The 15,403-nt window shown below is 44.5% G+C and overlaps 1 protein-coding gene across 2 annotated transcripts in view; it reads right to left on the bottom strand.

Moving 5' to 3' along the window:
- The window catches only part of SLC41A2 (solute carrier family 41 member 2), a 1,208,246-nt gene that overhangs the window by 989,456 nt on the left and 203,387 nt on the right, over nt 1-15,403 (bottom strand). The window lies entirely within an intron of this gene.

Raw genomic sequence — 15,403 nt, 5'->3', positions numbered from 1 at the left:
ATGTTCATCATGTTACCCTGCTGCAGTCATCACACTTGGGTTGAATCCCAAAGCTAAGGATGGGTGGTGGAGTTAAACAGGGTTGGAAGAAGCTAGTAGGCCCTGCAAAACTGCAGTGGCAAAACCAGCTCTAGTCTTAGAATATAGAGGTAAGTGATGGAGTTCAGTGCACACCTTCACCAAACACTAAGTTGCAGCTTCCAGAATATCCTTGGTTGACACCCCCCTGAGAAAGGCTGCTGATGTAGCTGTAGCCCTGGTGGAGTGGGACCTAATGTTAGCAGGTACCGCTTTCCCATGATGTGTGTAGCAGAAATGTATGCAATGTCCTATCCATTTTGAAATGGTCTGTTTTGAGATAGCTTTTCCTTGTGATCCTGCAGCATAGGCTACAAAGAGCTGGTCAGATTTTCTGAAAGCCTTAGTTTAATCCAAGTAGTAACGTAATTGCCTGTGAATGTCCTAAAAGTGCAGGAGTCTTTCTCCTTTGTGCTGGGGATTTGGGAAAAAGGTGGGCAAATTAATGGTTTGGTTTAGGGCCACACTGGATACCACCTTTGGCATAAAGGAGGGGTTAGTTCATAGAGAGACTCTGTCTTGATGAAAAATGAGGAAAGGCTCCACTGCCATTAGTGCCTGTAGCTCTGAGACTCTTCTAGCTGAAGTTATTGGTAGTAGCAGGGCAGTTTTCCATGAAAGAAATTTTAAATCAGGTGAAAAAGCTGGTTCAAAGGGCGGCAGTGTAAGCTTTTCCAGAACAAAGTTGAGATCCCAAGTAGGTGTTGGTGCTCTCCTGGGCGGTCTTATGTTCTTAGCCCCTCTGAGGTACTGTCTTAGGAGTGGATGTGAAAATAAAGGAGGATCCGTGTTGTAATGATCTGAAATTGCTGAGGCGTGGATCTTAATAGATGAAAAGGAAAGTCCTTTGTGCAACATCTCAGTTAAATATTGTAGAATCTGAGGAATGTTGGGATCAAGGGGATTTTGGCCTTTAGCCTGGTTCCAGAAGCAAAATCTTTTCCATTTGTCTGAATAGGTTTTCCTGGTGCTGGGCCTCCTGACCTCCAGAATGACATCCATAACAGCTTTGGATAGAGGTGTTGGCTGGTTGTTTAGGCAATTTGCCATGCAGCCAGGTTTAAAAAGTCTTGAGCTGGCTGTGTAGAATCTGATTGTCTCGCTGGGTGAGTAGGTGAGAAATTTGTGGTAAAATCCATGGTGGGCCATGGGCCATGTTCCTTAGAATTGGATATCAGTGCTGGCGTGGCCAGTCTGGTGCAAGGAGTATCATTTGTGGCCTCTCTAATCTGACTTTCAGAAGTACCTTTGCTAGAAGAGGCAGTGGAGGAAAGGCATACACTGTTAATGTTTTCCAACTAAATGAGAGGGCGTCCACTTTCCAAGCTTGTGGATGGAATGTCCTTGTGCAAAGTTTTTGAAGTTGGTAGATTTGAGGGTTTGCAAACAGATCTATGTGTTATCATTGCAAATACTTGTGGATCTAGTTTCCACTCATGGGGATCCATGCTGTTTCTGCTTAGGTCGTCTGCCAATGTGTTTTTCTTTCCTGGCAGGAATGGTGCTTGTAGATGGACTTGGTAAGACAGTGCTGTGTGCCACAAGGTCATTGCTTGCCTGCATAGAAGGTAGGAATGTGTGCCCCCTTGCTTATGTACCACATTACTGTGGTATTGTCCGTCTTTATTATTAGTTGTCCTGGGTGTAACAGGTCCTTGAAAGCTGTTAGGGCATTCTGTACTGCTAGCATTTCTTTTTGATTGATATGCATATGCCTTTGATCTGTAGTCCATTTGCCCTGAATGCATTGTCCTGCCATGTGTGCTCCCCAGGCATAGTCCGATGCATCTGTTGTCATAGTTTGCCTGGCTGTGGGTAAGGTGAAAGGCTGACCCTTGTTGAGGTGACATGCCTGTGCCCACCATAGAAACTCCTGTTGAAGGCAGGGAATGAGTGGTATCATTGTTTCCAAGCTGTGGCTGTGCTGAGTCCATGAGCTTTTCAGGTACCATTGTAATTTCCTCATATGCAGTTTTGCAAATGGTATTAGTAGTATGCAAGATGCCATGAATCCCAAGGCCTGCAGAATTTTTCTTGCAGGGAGTTGGGTCTTTGTTGCCATTATTTTGAAGTATTGAGTCAGCTGTTGTTGCTTGTCTGGCGTGAGATAAGCCATCTGGGCTGTTGTATTCAAGCTGGCACCCAGGAATATTATGTTTTGTGAGGGCACTAGTTTTGATTTATTTTTGTTTACTGTGTACCCTAGGCAACTTAGAAGGTGTTTGACAAATGCCAGATGCTTTAAAAGAATATCCTTGCTTTCTGCTTGAATAAGGCAGTCGTCCAGGTATGGGTATATTTGAATTCCTCTTTGTCTGCAGTTTGCAATTACTGGTGCCAGGCATTTTGTGAAGACCCTGGGCGCAGTAGATAAGCCAAAGGACAGTGCAGAGAATTGATAATGGGTTGAACCTGCAATGAAGCAGAGGTATCTTCTGCAATTTTGTCTGATAGGGACATGCAGGTATGCCTCCTTGAGGTCCAACGTTACTAGCCAAGCATTCTTGCCCAGCATGGGAAGAAGCTGCTGTAGTGTTAGCATCTTGAATTTTGGTACTTGCAGATAGGTGTTCAGAATTGAAAGCTCCAGAATGGGTCTCCATGCTTTGTCCTTTCTTGGGACTAGAAAGAGTCTTGAGTAAAATCCTTGTCCTTGCTCCTGTGTAGGTACCTGCTGAATGGCTCTCATGTCCTTGAGAGCTGTAATTTGTTTTTGTGCCTCTGCCCATTGATTTGGTGGCAGGTTTGGCATTCCTTTTATCCTTGGCCAGGTATGAAAGTGGAATCTGTATCCTTGTGAGACAATGTTTAGTATCCATTTGTCTTTTGTGATGATGTGCCAGTTGTCTGCAAAAAGTGCTAATTTTCCTCCCAAGGGAGCTGCCAAGAGAGATTTGCTTGGTAGTTTGAGGGTTGAGTCATTGTGTTTGTCTTCTGCTAGCTTGGGGCCTGTCTTCTCCTCCTTTCTGGGTAGCAGTGCCCCATTGGCGAGGTTTGTAAGGGCCTTGTGACTGACCTCTGCCCCTTGGGCATCTGTATTTGCCACTCTGTGATCTGCCAGAAGCTGGAAAGGACCATTTTTTTGTTGGCCAATTTCTGCTGAAATGAGGGGGTTGTACCTGTAAAAAATCCTTGACTGTCTGCATAGACTTTGCCTTATCCTCCATTTTCTTTAAAACCTCTTCTGCTTTGACACCAAATAATACATCCTGCTGTAAAGGTGCATCCAATAATTTTACTTTAACATGGTCAGGTAGGGTTTGTTCTTTTAACCAAGCATGTCTACGTATGACAGACCCAGTAACAGCTGCTCTACAGGAAGCTTCCAATGAATCAAATCCACATTGTAAAGTAACGTTTGCCCACCTGTTCAGCTGCATGCAACAGATCCTGCATTTCCTTGAATTCCAACTGTTCAGAATGTGTGTTAATTTTTTGTTTTAATTGAGACATTAGGAATTGCTGATATTTCAGCATGTGAAACTGACAATTTAATGCTCTCATAGCCAGAGTAACCGAGGTGTATATCTTCTTTCCCCATCTATCTAGGGCTCTGGAATCCCTTTCAGAGGGCACAAGATTTTCAGCCATAGAAGCTTTAGCACCTTTGGGACCCTGGGAAATTGTTTCTGGGTCAGCCACAGGGCTTTTATAAAGGAATTTGTGCGAGTCAGGTACTTTGTAGTATCCGTCTGGTTTGGCTGGAGCAGGACGTAGAAAGTCAGGATTTAGACTAGACTCCAAGTAAACATCATCCACAATGTCTAAAACTGGAGGGATAGCAAGTGGTCTGTGCTGGGGTAGTAAAAGGAACTTTTGGCACCTTTTCTTAGAATCAGAGTAGTCCTGGCCTTCCCAGTGGAAATGTTCCCTCATGGTATGTAAAGTTTCCCCAAAGGAGTAGTCTTCAGGGGGAGATAGAGGATAGGGGAATAGTGTCTTCAGCATCAGAGTCTTCATAAGGGGGAAAAGCGTAATCCTGTTCCTCAGAAGAATCTGAGGAAATAGAAACCTGGTCAGAGGAAGCATAATCCTCCTCTTGTCTTGGTCTTTTATCTGGAGGGGGATGGGAGCCCCAGATTAGGGTAATCAAATCTTCAGCCATCTTACGCATCTGTTTCTTAGGCATGGGGCCTTGAACTGGAGACTGATGTACAGTCTTTTTTGGTTTTAAAGGAGGTTTTAAGCTTAGCATAAGATTTAATGGTCAGTGTAGTCGGTCTGAAGACACCTTCTGCAACCGAAGGTGTTTCTACTGCACCAGGATCTCCTTCTGCTCCAGTGTCGGAAGGGCCTAATGAAGATGGCTGTGACGGCCTAGTACTTGAGAATCCGAAGCTGTCTGAGGTTCCAATTCTGCGGTCGTCAGGGGCTCCGTAGGCACCTCACTGAAAACCAGAGAACTGGTGACAGGCCCAGCAGAGGCCTCGCAGTTTGGCTTGTTCCTAGGCTGCCTGTCCTTATCCTTGCGTTTTTTATGCATGCCGGTCGTCGTCTGCTCCGACGGCATGATATAATTAAATTTCCTACCAAAGTAATGCCGTGCGAAGTCAAAACGGCATTTGATAGTTCGTTTATTAAACCTAGCACAAAACAGACAACCTGCGACGTCGTGGTCTGGGCCTAGGCAAGGAATACAAAATGAATGGTAGTCCTTATGAGGTATTTGCTTCCCACAAGAAATGCAATTATTAACTTTTTTTGACATCGGACTGAGACAAGAAAAGGTTCCCCAACGGGGTATGTAGCTTTATTGAAGACTTCGGACTGAAATTCGAATTGAAAGTCTCAGGTGTCGGCCGACCGGCACTTGCGAACTGCTTCTGCTTCAGGCACCACGCGGCAAGAAAGACTGAAGAAGATGGTGTCGGCGGATGCCTTTATACCCCAGCCGCTCTGACATCAGGGAGGAGGCGACATCAGCCAACGCTGGACCCAGACTTTGGAATCCGGCCGACCGAAGGGCTGCCTGAGGCAGGACAACCCATATGTCAGGACTGCAGTTGCATTCTTGAAGGACATCTGGGGTATTTTGATGGTCAATCCTAAGGTCAAGAAGATGGTGGGGGAGAATCCTAAATTAATTTGTAGGAATAGACTGAACTTACAGAGGCTCTTACGTTATCCTAAGGAATTAAGCAGGAGTACAGACGATAGCCCTGCTATAGGCACCTTACCTTGTAATCATTGCAATTTTTGTGAATTTTTAGACAGTAATCCCTATTTCATGTATCCTTCCACCTCTCAAAGCTTTAGGTTTCAGGTACATGCTAATTGTAACACGTCACATGTCACCTATTTAGCTAGATGTATAACCTGTCCGGCGTTTTATGTAGGTAAAATGGACAGGTGGTTACGTGAAAGGATCAGGGAGCACCTTATCACATACGCTCACAATCTAGATGCAATGCCCTATCCAAACATGTTTTAGAAACAGTCAGCATAATTTCAAAGTTTCAGGTCATGCAAGTCAACATTCCTAGTATCAGAGGTGGGGATGTATGGAATTATACAGAAAGGATGGAATGAAAGTGGATTATCAGACTTAGAGCAGATCATAAGCCAGGACTTAATGACAAGATCCCCCTTAAATCTATCCTTAAAAATAGGAGGCTTACGGTCAGATAAACTTGCATGTTTTGTTATTTATAAGCTATATTATATACATGAATTTTATATACAGTTCATTAATTATGTGTATTTTCATGTTTTATACTTTTATTTTGGAGATATTTATTAGTTAAATATATGCTTTCAGTGTAATAGTTTTTTAAATTTAGTATAGGAAGTGATGTCATATTTTTAAATTAGTATATATTGACCTTTGTTTTGAATGAAATTGTTTAAAGGTCTGAGGAAGCCCAGAAGGGTGAAAGCGCTTACCTATTGTTATTTGCTATCAATAAATCCACTGTTACAAAGTTTTTGTGAGGATTTATATCAGAAGGAATTTTCAACTTGGCACAGTGTTTTGGACTGCTATTTTTATATGTTGATACATTTTATCAGCCTTGGATTGCTCCTATACTTTTTTCTTTTATTATTCAGAGTTTTAACAAACGTTCAAATGTTTCATACTGATGTAACATGGCAATGCGATATTGAGTGAATGTAAACAAAAGGTTGCAGCACAAGATTACTAAAGAGACTACTAGTACTGCTGTTATGATTACTGTGCAGATATTTACTGCAGTAACAGAATACGCTCTAGGTTCTAGCATAAATTGCCTTTTATATTTTGGATAGTGCTGATTTTCAGTATATTTTATTACTACTCTCTTTTAGGAAAATGAAGCAAAGAATTTGGAATGCTTCCTCATAAAGATTAATCTGTCCAATCAGAAATTAAGCTTCCTGTGAACATCCACAGTATGCAACAAATATTCTCTACTGTTTGAATAATTAGTACAGAATGTAGGCAAATATGTGGTCTGATTTAAATTAGATTCAATTAATATCATAAGCACGAAGAAAAAGAAGTTATGTTCTTACCATAACGTTCCATCTGTCTTGTTCATCTTCATCCATTCATTCATTACTGATGGGTGTCGGTTCCGTCCTCATAACCAAGTCAGCCTTGTAACAAGCTCATGCCATCCAAACAACTCTCAAGATTAGCTTTTACCCACAATGTCCTTCTCCCTGTTACCTCAGATTGAGTTTGCCCGTTATAAGTAAAGCAGAGGCCGTCTCCGAGCAGAAACTCTAAAGCAGGAGTAGGACCCTATTTGATCCCCCAGGAGCCTCTGGAGGGGGAAGCAGGGTGGGACGTAATGAATTAATGAAGATGAACACCACAGATGGAACTTTATGGCAAGAACATAACTTCTTTATCTGATGTTTTTAATCTTCATTCATTCTTGACCGATTGGACAGAGTCCCTAGCTACCTTCAGTCCTGGGAGACCCTTATGGGATGTTCCTGAACACCACTGAACCAAAAGACACTCCTCTCCTGGAGCACAAATCCAATTTATAATGAGTGATAAAAGTATGAGGGGTAGCCAAAGTTGCAGCTGCACAAATATTATTCAATGAAGCCTTTGCATGAAAAGCAACAGAAGTTGCTAATGACCTGGTAGAATGTGCTTTGACTGCTTGGTAGAGGAATTTTATTTCATTGGTAAATCAAGCATATACAGTTTCGCAGCCAATTTGGACAAGGTTACTTTTGAGACCGGGTTTTCCAATTTCGGGCCTGAGTAGGACACTAATAGCTGGTCTGATTTACATACTGACTTTGTTCTGTCCAGGTAAAAACTTAACTGTCTATGAACATCCAGCAAATAAAGACAGTACTCTCCTTAGTTTGAATAGTTAGGGGAAAAGGCTGGAAGATCAATCGCTCGGTTAACTGTCAAGTCTGAGATAACCTTGGGCAGAAAGGAAGGAAGGATTGGTCCGGAGTAATACTCTGTCTTTATGAAATATCATGCAAGGGCATTTAATACACAAAAAGCCTGAAGCTCTGAAATGCGTCTGGCTGATGTGTCAGGGATTGTAGTACTAGTGTTAAATTCCAAGATTCTATGAGTTCCCAGAAGGATGGTCTAATATGCAAGACACCTTTTAAGAAAGTTTTGCAGAAACGATGAGAGATTAGCAAGGAGTCTTGAAACCCATTATGTAAGTTTGAGATAGCAGCTAAGTGTACTCGAATGGCTGAGGCTACTGCTCCTGAATGGAGAAGACTTGATAAATAATCCAAAATGACACTAACAGGAGCTGAACAACGGTCTAAATGTCTTTGTTCGGACCAAATAAGGAACATCTTCCACTTGCGGAGATAGATTTTCCTGGTGGATGGTTTATGTGAAGCCAGAAGAATATCACACACTGTGGAGGCAAAGTTATTCTGCCTGGCAATTACCGGAAATGGGGAAACCAAGCTGTCAGCTTGAGACTGGAGGTGTTTGGGTGAGACAACCCTTGTGGGTGCAAGACCAGTTCTGGAGTTGGATCCGGAATCCATGGGTGATCTACTAGACAAGGCTAAAGGAAGGGAAACCAAACTTGCCGTGGCCAGTAATGAGCAATGAGGCTTACTCTGCTTCTCAGACAGAGCTTTCTTTAGAAACTGGGGAATCAGGGGTAAGGGAGGGAAAGTATATAGAAGTCCCGTGGGCCAATCGTAAGACCGTCCCTTGCGGACTCCCCCTGTAGGGGAATTAGGGCAAAATAGCTGCTGCATTTGTGGTTTGCTGGAGAAGCGAATAGGTCACAGCAAGGATGGCCCCAGTGGCTGAAGATCTTCGCCGCAATGATAGGATTGAGGGACCACTCGTGAGGCAGTAGGATGCATCTGCTCAGCTTGTCCGTAATCACTTTGGAACTCCCAGGAATATGTGTTGCAATTAGAAAATGGTTGGAAGCTATTGCACATTGCCAAATTCTCATGGCTTCTCGACACAACGGGTAGGAGGATAGGACTTGGTTCCTCCTGGTTTGTTGATGTACCAGACTACAGACATTTTGTCTGATTGAATAGCAATTGTCCCTGACAGAAGGATGGAATGAAATGCTTTCAACACTAGAAGCACTGCCCTCAGTTGTAGGACACTGATATACAGGGGGGCCTCTATGTCTGATTAAGTGCCTTGGAACATCTTCCCCTGGTAAATCCCCCACCCTATCAGGAAAGTGTCCATAGTCACTGTGGCCCTGGGCTGTTGCAGGTAAAAGAGGTGTCTCCTTTCTTGTTTGTCTGGCTTCATCCACCACATTAAATCCCGCTTGCATCGCTGAGTTATCTGTATTTGAAAGGACAACGGATGTTGTAAGGGGTACCATTGAGACAGAAGGAGCCATTGGAGAATTCTCATATGTAGTCTTGCCAAGGGCACTATGGTAATTGACGCTACCATGGAACCCAGGAGTTGAAGCAATGTTCGAGTTGGGACTAGATTTTGACAAGAGTATCACCCGTATTTGAGATCTTATCCTGTGCAGTCTGTGGTCCAGGAGAGAAACTAGGCAAGGATTTGGGCTGACAATCGCCCCGATAAATTCTAAGGATTGAAAGGGAATCAGGTTGCACTTTCCCCAGTTTATTGAGATTCCCAGAGATTCTGCTAGTCCAGTTGTGTAGTTTAGTGCTATCTCCACTAGATGCCTGGTGGGGGTGGTGAGGAGCCAATCGTCTAGATACGGAAACACCCCGAATCCTTGAAATCTCAGGTGAACTGTTACCACTGCCATGCACTTGGTGAACACTCTGGGGGCTATAGAGAGTCCGAAAGGCAGCAGGTGGAATTGAAAATAAGTGGCCCCTAGCCGGAAGCAAAGAAATCTTCTGGAGTGCTTGTCCATTCTTATGTGGTAATATGTATCCTGAAGCTCTACTGAGCACATCCAATCGTCTTTCTCCAAGAAAGGGAGGATAGACTGAATGGTGACCATCTGGAATTTTTCTTGTTTGACAAATTTGTTTAGGCTGCTGAGATCCAGAACTGGTCTCCAGTCCCCCGTCTTCTTCGGCACTAAAAAGAATCTTGAGTAGAATCTGGATCCTATCTGGTCTGGTGGGACTGTCTGGATGACTCTTTTTTTGAAGCAGCTTTTGAATTTCTAGCGATGCGGTTTCCCTTTGACTGGGTGGAATATTGGGAATTCGACTTGGTGACCTTGGGTAAAGATTGAATGGGACATGGTATCCTCTGGTTATGATATGTTGCACCCATAGATCCATTGTTATTGTTAGCCAGGCAGAAAAGTAAAAGGAAAAAATCCCCTGACTGCTTCCAGAGGAAAGCAATCAGGCCACTCCTCAGGACTGCTGATACTGTTGTCCAGAGAAAGAATCTCTGGAGCCCTGGTTATGTGGACCCCTCTGCCCCTGTAGGGGTGCCTTCCGGATGAGTTAACCCTCTGCCTCAGGGAGTATACTCGCCACATGTGTCACGGAAAGGACCCTGCAATTTCTTATGCCACATCTTTCCACTCCTCTTGTTCCTAGAGTATGGACACTGAGAAGTGGAAAAACATATGCCCACAGCAGACAGGGTCTTACCATCCTTCTCACACCTGGCCAATGTGTCTTTCACTTTTGGACCAAAAAGGGAAGAGGCTTCAACTGGAGTGTTAAGAAAGGAAGACTTACAAGGGTCCACAAAGTCACAAAGGCGCATCCAGGCATGACATCTCATGACAATGCCTGAACCCACAGCTCTGGCTGCTCCTTCAGTGGCATGAGAAATCAGATGCATAGAGGAGTTGGATATGGATTCCAGGGTAGCTAACTGTGAGGCAACCTTGTCATGACCTCGTCAGAAGCAGCTCCTGCTAAGATTTTGGTGATTTCAGCAACTTAAGTCTCTCTGAAGCCTGGTGAAGTGTGCCAGATAATTCAAAGACCTAATAGCAAAGGTCGATGATGCAAAAACTCGCTTCCCTAGTCTGTCCACCGCCCGAGACTCACTATTTGGGGGGGGGTGGACAGTCTGTCTCTCCTCGGCCAGTTCCTTTTTTGTGGCAGCCGCCACCACCATCGTGTCTACTGGAAGACCCTTGGACCAGTGAGGGTACTGATCAGGAGGAGATAACATTTTGCCCAGCCTCCATGGGATGGGTTCAATGGTATCAGGACTCTTCCAAGCATGCTGCACGATGAGCTGAACCAGCTCATCTGCAGGTGGGGTTACCCAGGAAGTAGAGGGTCGAAAAGCCTGCAGGAACAAAAACTCCTTGGAGGAGGGATTGGTCAGCTTCCAGTCACCCCTCTACTTTAGTATGTCCAGGATGTCTCCAAATGAGACATCATCATGGGGTGACCATGGGACCCCTCCCCTTCATCTTAGTTCATGTCCTCGGTGAGAGGACTCCTCTGGGTGAGTCCACGTGCTTCTTCTTGCATGTCCTCTTGCATGGTACCTCTTCAGGGAGAGTTTCTGAAGAGGACTTTGAAGAAGGGGCACCCAGTGGTAGGGTATCCTGAGGCTCTTGTTCTCGAAGTCCTGAAGCAGTGGCTTGCATCAGCTGCGGCTCAGAGGAATGACATATCTGGGGTTCCAATGCCAATGGCTTGCTTGCAGAGGCAAGGGCCCTCTCCATCGCTTGGAAAGCTGGCCTGCCCGAAGAGGGATGGGAGCCCGGAACAGAGAAGTACAACCTCGGAACCGGGGTCACACCTCGCTCCGATGAGCCCACTTCCAAGGACGGAGCCTCAAGGGAACTCTGTACTGACAGTGCTCCTGGAACTGTGGCCGACGGCACCAGAGAAAAACGAGAAGCCATACCAGGTTCTGAGGAGCCCACAGTCCAGTCCTGAACCTGAGGATGGCCTGACTCCGGGTGAATTGAAGGCCAAAAGGTCGGCTCCGGAGCCACAGTAAGATCCACTAGTGGCACCAAAAGTGTGGGAACCGAGAAAGGCATCGGTGCCGAGTACTTTGAAACCCGCAAAGAGGTCAAAGGAGGAGAATAAGCTGGAGTCCGAGGAGACAGATTCCCAAGTACAGAAGGGAATGGGGACTTGGAAGGTGTTGCAATTCCTCTGGCTGTCAGCAGCTGGTCCCACAAGATGCACCACATCTGAAGATAGTGCCGTAGAAGCTTGTTTCGACTCTGGAGCAGAAAGGGTCATTTTTGGTATTTTTGGCCTTGATTCCTCCTTCCTATCACCGGAGGGTGAAGAAGAAACCGAACGTGGTCTATTTTTACACTCTTTATGCTCTTTTTTGGGAGGCGGTGAGCCCTCCAATGCAGGGATAGCCTCTGAGAAGGGAGTCTTAAGGAGGCCCTTCAGAATCACCTTGTTTTTTCTTTCATTAATGATTCGGGAACTGAACCCCTGGCAAATAGTACAAGGAGGCTGTACAGAAAGATGGGGAACTCCCAAACAATCTACACAAGAAAAGTACAGTCGTGTACACTTACCATAAATGTAGATGTTTGAGTGTTTTCACTGTTGTAGTCATTACATTTGGGTAATCTGCTGGCAGGCTGTCCTCAGTCGGCCTGAATAACAAAGTCTTGGGTCCTGCGTCGGTTGCTGTCTCCTCTTCCATGGCATCAGGTTGTCAGGGGTATAAAACATGCAGCCAATGCCATTTTATTCAGTTTTTCTTGCCCCAGATGTCAGGTGCCTCCCAAATGGGGAGCAAACATATATATATATATATATATATATATATATATATATATATATATATACACACACACACACATATATATATATATATATATATATATATATATATATGGATCCCCTTCAGTTTACCGAAACTCCAGTTCGCAGACACGCGGAAGAGGAACGCGAAAGGACCGACAATGCAGTTGACAGACATGCTGAAATCCCGACAGCTGGAAGACCGACAAGGAACGTAAGCGACTTGGTAAGTATGCGATAGTGAGGAATTTAGGATTAGGGAGTGGACAGGTAAGTGCGCAATAGTGAGGGATTTAGGGTTAGGGTGTGTGAAAGGTGAGTGTGCGGTAGTGTCGGAGTTAGGGTTTGGGTAATGTAAGTGAGTGTTGGTGACGGGTTTATGTTTTAGGGTGGGTTAAGTAAGTTAGGAATAGGGTGCAGGTAGGGTAAGTGTCTGGTACTGTCGGACCTTAGGGTTAGTGGGTTAAGTGAGTTAGGGTTAGGGTGCAGGTAGGGTAAGTGCGTAGTGTCGGACCTTAGGGTTAGGGGTGGGTTAAGTGAGTTAGGGTTAGGGTGCAGGTAGGGTAAGTGTGCGGTAGTGTCGGACCTTAGGGTTAGGGTTTGGGTTAGGGCTAGTGGATATGTAATGTAGTGTAATGTGTTGTTTACGTGTAGTGTGTCGGTGTAATGGTGTTCGGTGTTTTGCGTTGTCGGTATTTTGTGTTGTCGGGCTTTTGGTGTCGGTGATTTGTGTTTCGGCGTTGTGGCGTTTCGGTAAACTGAAGGGGATCCATATATATATATATATATATATATATATATATATATATATATAAAAACAGACATATATGTAAATGCACTTTTAGCACAATAAACTTTACCTTCATCTAAAAGCAAATACACCACAAAGGCTTTAGAATATAGTGAAGGAAAGAGAAGTAATAGAAAAGGGGGATGGCGGGTGGTTAACCTGGAATTCAACAGTGAATACACTCTAACATCTACATTTATGGTAAGTGTACACAACTGTACTATGTTCTTCGTGTTTCACTGTGGCAGTCATTACATTTGGGTAGAATCCCAAAGCTATGGATGGGAGGATGGAACTAAATAGCATTAGGAGGGGCTATAAGGCCCTGCAGAACTGCAGTGGCAAAGCCTGCCCTGGATTTGGAGAAGAGAGGCAAATGATAATGCTTTGTGAAGGTATGAACAGAGCTCCAAGTAGCAGCTTCTAGAATGTCTTTGGTTGGAACTCCTCTGAGAAAAGCTGCCGAGGTAGAAGCAGCCCTGGTGGAATGTGACCTGATCCCCTTGGGCACAGGTTTACCATGGTGCAAGTAGCAGAAATGAATGCAGTGACTTATCCACTTAGAAATAGTCTGCTTTAATATAGCCTTCCCCTCTGATCCTGCAGCAAATGCCACCAGTAGTTGCTCAGACTTTCTTAAAGATTTGGTCCTGTTTAAGTAAAATCCTAGTTTTCTGTGTACGTTCAATGAATGCAGAATCCGCTCCCCCTTGTTCTGCGGATTTGGATAAAATGTTGGCAGGTGAATTGTTTGGTTAAGAGCCACACTTGATACCACCTTAGGCATAAAAGAAGGATTGGTCCTGAGGGACACCCTGTCCGGGTAAAATGTAATAAAAGGCTCCACAGCCATGAGAGCCTGTAGTTCTGAAACCCTTCTTGCTGAAGTGATTGCCAAGAGGAAAGCTGCTTTCCAAGATAAATATTTTATATCTGCAGTAGCTGCTGGTTCAAAAGGAGGCAGGGTGAGTTTTTCCAGCACAAAATTGAGGTCCCATGCAGGAGTTGTTGATCTTCTGGGTGGCCTTAAATTTTTGGCCCCTCTAAGACACTGTTTAAGCAGAGAATGAGAAAAGAGTGGAGGCTCTGTGTTGTAATGAGCCGAGATGGCAGAGGCATGGATTTTTATTGAAGAAAAAGATAGGCCCTTGTCAAGCATCTCAGTCAAATATAAAATCTGAGGGATACTGGGCTTTGCTGTGTCCGTTCCTTGTGCTTGGTTCTAAGCACAGAATCTCTTCCACTCATCAGCATAAAATTTTCTAGTACTAGGCCCTCTGGCTTCCAAAATGACATCCATCACAGATTTACTGAGAGGTGTTGTTTGAATAATTAAATTATCAGCCATGCTGCCAGGGTCAGAGTTTGGAGCCGAGTGTGCAGAATTTGACTGTTCTGCTGAGACAGTAGATGTGGTATTTGAGGCAAGTACCAAGGAGGGAGTTGAGACATATTCCTTAGAATTGGGTACCAGTGCTGGCGAGGCCAGTCCGGAGCAACTAGGATCATTTTTGGTTTTTCCTGTCTGACCTTTAGTAAGGCCTGGAAGAGAAGAGGCAGAGGGGGACAGGCATAGACTGATAGGTATTTCCAACTGAAAAATAGGGCATCCACTTTCCATGCTTGTCTGTGATAAGTCCTTGTGCAGAATTTGTCCAGTTGATAATTTTGGGGAGAGGCAAAAAGATCCATGTCTGGACTCCGCCATTTCTTTGTTAACATGCTGAAGATTTTTGGATCCAGTTTCCATTTGTGCGGGTCCATAAGATTTCTGCTTAGGTCGTCTGCCAGAGTATTTTGTTTTCTTGGCAGGAATTGAGCTTGAAGATGTATTTGGTAAGTCAAAGCTGTGTTCCACAATGCCATGGCTAGTCTGCAAAGGGGGTAGGAATGTGTACCCCCCTGCTTGTTTATGTAGCACATAACCGTGGTGTTGTCCGTCTTTATCAGTAGTCATCCTGGATGAAGCAAGTCCTTGAAGGCTGTTAGAGCATTTTGAACAGCTAGCATCTCCTTTTGGTTGATATGCAGATGCATTTGTTTTGGGCTCCATTTGCCCTGAATGCATCTCTCTACCAGGTGGGCCCTCCAAGCACAGTCTGATGCGTCTGTAGTTAGGGTTTGGGTGGCAGGGGGTAGAGTGAATGACAGTCCCTTGTTTTGGTGACATGTCTCTGCCCACCAAAGAAACTCCTGTTGTAGGCAGGGAATGAGAGGAATCACTGTTTCCAATGTTGACTCCATAAGCTTTTCAGGTACCATTGAAGTTTCCTCATATGCAGTCTCGCATATGGAATTAGTAGAATGCAGGATGCCATGAACCCCAAAGCCTGCAGAATTCGTCTTGCAGATAACTGGGTTTTTGTTGCCATTTGTTTGAAGTATGTTGTCAGTTGCCTTTGTTTGTCTGGCGTAAGGTAAGTCATCTGG

Source organism: Protopterus annectens, chromosome 11.part0 (genome assembly GCF_019279795.1).
Source record: "Protopterus annectens isolate FY-2018-M chromosome 11.part0, PAN1.0, whole genome shotgun sequence".
Classification (NCBI taxonomy): domain Eukaryota; kingdom Metazoa; phylum Chordata; order Ceratodontiformes; family Protopteridae; genus Protopterus; species Protopterus annectens.
This window is presented reverse-complemented; position numbering and strand designations above follow the sequence as displayed.